Raw genomic sequence first — 5,400 nt, forward strand, 5'->3', positions numbered from 1 at the left:
ATTATTACAAATCGTGCAGTTTCACAATGTCAACACAAGGCGGCAGTACTAGATTATAGGCCAGGGAAACATTAAAGGTGCGGTCACACTGCACTTTTCGTTCCATTGACTTCCATTGTGTTTACTTGCTGAGTGTCTCGAGACCACTAAACAGCCAGCGAGAAGTGTTCAAGTTCGGCGGAATGTAGGTTGATATCTTATTTTATTTAATTTTTTATGTAGACTTGTAATAAATGCCAATAAGGCCACACTATTTTAATCATTTATACATTTGTATTTATATTAAATGTGTTTATAGACTAAATACCTTAAAGCCATTCTAGATATAAAAACAATATTTTTACTTTTTACCATGTGCAATGTGTGGTTTTACCTGCGGTGATCTAATTAGAGTACTTTTAATTTACATAAGAATAGAGTTCTAACTCAGTTATAATATAATATTTAAATTTCACCCTTTAAAAACGAGGTTAAGTTTTATAGATATTGTTTGTGTATTAAATTTGCATCTGCGTCCTATCTCAAACTACTCTACTGTCAGCTCAAGCTTTTGTCAAATCTATGTTTTCAAGAAACAAAACATGTAGGCCTTATATATATATATATAAAAAATATAAAAGGAACCGGCCCGCAGATGTGTCCACGACATCGAATCTGGCCCCCTGTTAAAAAAGTTTGGACACCCCTGATCTAAACAGTAAGATTTGCTGTGTTGAGCTATATAACATGATTAGTTTTCTGTCAATGAATCTATCAAAACAGTAGCTCACCTGTCTAATAAAACACATAATATATTAAAGCTTCTTTGGTGTTTCCATGGTTTCTACAAAATAAAACCAGAAATCAAGGGTAACGCAGCTATGATGTCATTGATAGGCGACGCACGGACACGCTCTCAGAAACATTTGGGATAATGTTAGTACACAAGTCAACAAAATATATAACACTGATCTAGTGGTTTTTGTGTATTTTAATCCAAAAATCTTAAATATTGTGCCTTTAATGTTAACTAAGGGTATGTTTACATGACAATGATGCAGTAAAAACGGAAAACATTTTTCCTTCGCTTTTTTTTTTCTTTCGCATACTGACAACAGCATTGTCAAAATCGATCCCCATTCACACAGATCTGCGAAAACAACTAAAAATGCGGTATTTTGCCAGGCCAGTAGTTGGTCAAGTATGGATAATGCCAGGCCTTTACAAGGTCAAGCTGGACGTCATTTGGCATAACTTTTATCATTGAGTGTTGGCTATATAACAAGTAGTCCACACATCTGAGTCGAGCAAGTTCATGTCACCAAGACAAATTCCTTGTGTGTGTGTGTCTGTGTGTGTGTCTGTAAACATACTTGGCAATAAAGCTCTTTCTGATTCTGATGAAAGTTTATCCAACTGATTTAGTGTACGTTTTTAAAGCTTTACCACCACAGTTAACAGTATCAACATAATTGGACCAAACATTTGCTTACAGAACTATTTGCTTGGCACTGATCATTACAACTACATTTATACTACCACTGCAAGATATCCAAGGGTTATAAAGAACCATAAAGCTTTTATTGAGAACTGAAACTGGAGACATTTTATGATGAAGGCAGTTCTCCTGGAACATACTGTCCAAAGCAAACTGAGTGATAACTGATAACCAGCAATATATTTAATTTAATTGTGAACTGCAATCTTCTAACATCCAAAAAATTACACCTATGTGTTTTATACACATGCCAAATGCTACATCTACAGACGGGACATTAAAGTGTAGAAACTTGTTAGTATACCGTACTTTATGGTTCATGGGGTTCGGTGTCCTCCAGAGATTGAGTAAAAATAAATCAGGGAGCAGCTTTAATAAGCAGCCATAAAGACATATAGTACAGACCATAAAATACAAGAGCTTGACTGACAAAGAATATGATGATTGATTTAGCATGAACAACAGAAGATATTTCTGTATATTTGATAAGAAAGAATCTGTGGAGATGAAGCAGTAGTTTTGGGATTTGTCTGCATGCCAGTCTTTAGTTATGTAATACCAATCCTGTATTTGTGTGTACTATATGTGGATCATTAGACTCAAGACATGCTCATACATGTTGCACAAGTGCATCAATTCTACTGACACACTACAAATACTGGATCTGAACTCTTATTTCTTGTAAAGGTTACATAAAAAACATACCCAGATTATTAACAATTTGCATTAAAATCAGTATATTGCAGTATATTAAGAAATATAATGCAACACTTATACTATTATAGCCTCCTGAGAAATAGAAAAAAAATATATTTTTTTTAGGTCATTACATTGTTTGGAGCATTTTTGAATATGTTATATATTGAACATTTTTTATATTTTATTTCTATGTCCTCCTCAACATGTAATGAAAAAAGACGTGTAATAAATGGGAGAGATAATTGGGAATATTTCCATAAGAATATTGAGAAACAATTTATTTTCATATTTACTTGTGTCTCTCTCCAAAGTCCTGGTGTCCTCTACAGAGGTCATGTATGAAATCGAGGCCCTGTTTCGAACAGAAAGTCATATTCTGATTTGAAACCACATAACATTTTCCTGAGATGTTGATTTCCGACAAACAATTTGAAAACAGTCAGGTTTAAATGATACTTTACATTATCATATTTCCAAAAGAGTGCTAAATTTGATCATTCAGTAATTTTTAAATACCAAAGAGAGGGAGTTGTCATGGTTACACTTACACCTCCAAACATTTGTTATCTACGCAACTCCTTGAATGTGCTCTTTACAGGACACCCAGATTTAAAACGGTGACATGTATGTTGTCGGAGAAATTCGCTAAAAAATAATGTCTTCTTCAGAGGCCAAATATCTATTCCTATGTCTCAGGAGGATAAGATATGTTATGATAGCTAACGTTACGTAACAGGCCAAGCATTTAGGAGCATGTGAAGCACAAAGAGGACTTCAGTCAGTTGACCTGTATATATCAAAAAGGTACACTGGGTTCAAGCCGTTAGGTACTGTACCGTAAAGTAATTCTGCAGTCCAGTGACTTCCATACTTTTCTGGTCAGCAGTCAGCAAGTTGCAAGGTCTCTAGCGTTTTCCAAGAGGTAAGACTACTGAATTGTTGAAAAACATCGCCCTCTGGCGCTATTAGAGAAAAATCCATGCGGCGATTAAGAATTAACTAATACTACAGCGACATCATCAGGCCGCAATATGTACTCCACGCTACATAACCATAGCGGGTAGACTTTAGCTTCAGCTCTAATTAAATGCAATTTATCCAGCTAATCAAGTCTTTCGGGCTTATTTGAAAACTAAGCTATTTGGAATTATACTGCAGGGTTGTCCTACGGAAACAGAGTTTTGCACCCCTGGATTAAAAGGTAAGGCTGTTGCGCGGTGAGAAAAACTGCCGAAACCCGGGATCGAACCAGGGACCTTTAGATCTTCAGTCTAACGCTCTCCCAACTGAGCTATTTCGGCCAGTGATACATGGATGTTTTTGCGTGTGTCTTCACGATCTTCAAAAAAGTGGCTACCCAATATTCATATTAAGCATTTTACATAATTTGTTTGATAGAAATATTAGACTCGTATTTATTTTTGCTTTAATACAACAAACATCCGAAATAATGACCGAATTTTGATGATTGAAAGAACTATGATTGAATGAAATACTATTGAATGTCATTTTGCTTTTTTTGTTGATAACGTATTCGCACAAGAATACGCATTTTTTGAAAGGGTTAATGTAATAAAATCAAGCCATTATGAACAAGGAAACTTAGAAGAGAACTGATTCGATGAGCAACAATTTATACTTAGTGTCTGATTCAGTCAACATGGGATTCATCCTTCTGCTAGTTATTCCACCCACACGAAATTCTCTCTCTCTCTCTCTCTCTCTCTCTCTCTCTCTCTCTCTCTCTCTCTCTCTCTCTCTCCTTCAAGGTGACTTTCCCCTCGCACAGGCAGATCTTTTTTGTTCTTATGCAAGTCTGGAGAAGAGAGGAGTAAGGACAGGGTGAGAAAGCAAGGCACAGTCAGAGTGATAAAAAGATGATGACAGTGAGTGGAAAATATGAGATTAAAAAGATGCATGTGTGAGAAAGAGATTTTAATGAAAACATGGCAGTATTTTCATGTTGCATACAGTAAGAAAAATATTACCCACCCTCTCTCTTTCTCTCCTTGCTCGTGAAGGAACACAAACAGAAGGCACCCATACTAATCAGCATACTTGAATTTTCAAAATAAAAAAGAGGGAGCGTGTCAGACAAAAGGAAGGAGGGAGATGCTGATTAAACAATTAAACACGTAATTTGTAAATTTGATTTTGTACATCACCTCATCAACAAATAAATGAGCAATTCCAAACAGGTAATTTGAATGCACCCATAATAATGGCCTCCATTCAGCATGTGTACATGCATGTACTCATATTTAACTAAATACTAATAAGCCTACATGTGGTTAATAAAATAGCTGTGGCTATACTAGCAATTTACTTCATTCTGTACATTTGTGCCTATGTATGGCATTAACAATAATTAATGAATAAAACTAAATACTATGGTATTTTTAAAGTATCTTGGAGTACAATGTACCATACAAAAGTATGAGTAACAATAAGGTCTCATTTGTTAACATTAGTTTATGTATGTATTAATATTTCTTGAGCACAAATCAGCATATTAGAATGATTTCTAATGGATCATGGGACACTGAAGACTGGAGTATTCTCTTTACCTCAGGAATAAATGAATAGAATTGGAATTAAAATAGATTTTAAATTGTAATAATATTTCATTTTAAATAAATGTAGCAATAAATACTGTATGAATATGGTAATGATTCAGAACCTCACTGTACCACAGCACCATGGTACAACCACAATATTTTGCATAAACTGTACACACTTTAATTTTTAGATAATAGCAAATCACACAATATGTCCACTAAATAAATATTATTAAAACACACATTACAATTTCATATGTGTTGTGATGGTGTCGTGATGCGAAATAAATTATAATTAAATAATGAAATAAAGGAAGAAGTTGAAGCCGGATGCTTACTGACCCTCATTAACCAGTGTGGTCAGAGTTCTTTACATGTCCATTAAGAGAGGCATCCATGTCTGTGTGCAAGACCCCGTCGCCAATATTGGCCCTCCAATTATAAGACTCCTGCAAATGTCAGTATGTCATCAAACATTAATAAGTGTTAATACGATCAGACTTCACAAGTGGAGTGCAGCTTCTATCAGTGATAATGAGGAACGAATGTCTCCCGTTCACTGAACACATGTTGGCTGAACCACAACCAAGTCTTTAAAGATTAATAACATTTAAGGTCTCTGAATCAGGTAGAGAGAGAGAGAGAGAGAGAGAGTTTGAAAGGCTA

The 5,400-nt window shown here is 35.1% G+C and overlaps 1 non-coding gene across 1 annotated transcript; it reads right to left on the reverse strand.

Moving 5' to 3' along the window:
* Positions 1 to 3,404: 3,404 nt before the first annotated feature.
* trnaf-gaa (transfer RNA phenylalanine (anticodon GAA)) lies at positions 3,405 to 3,477 on the reverse strand. Its single transcript has one exon. It is a non-coding gene; the product is annotated as a tRNA-Phe (tRNA).
* Between the last annotated feature and the right edge of the window lie 1,923 nt (positions 3,478 to 5,400).

The sequence above is a fragment of the Chanodichthys erythropterus genome, chromosome 21 (assembly GCF_024489055.1).
Source record: "Chanodichthys erythropterus isolate Z2021 chromosome 21, ASM2448905v1, whole genome shotgun sequence".
Taxonomy (NCBI): domain Eukaryota; kingdom Metazoa; phylum Chordata; class Actinopteri; order Cypriniformes; family Xenocyprididae; genus Chanodichthys; species Chanodichthys erythropterus.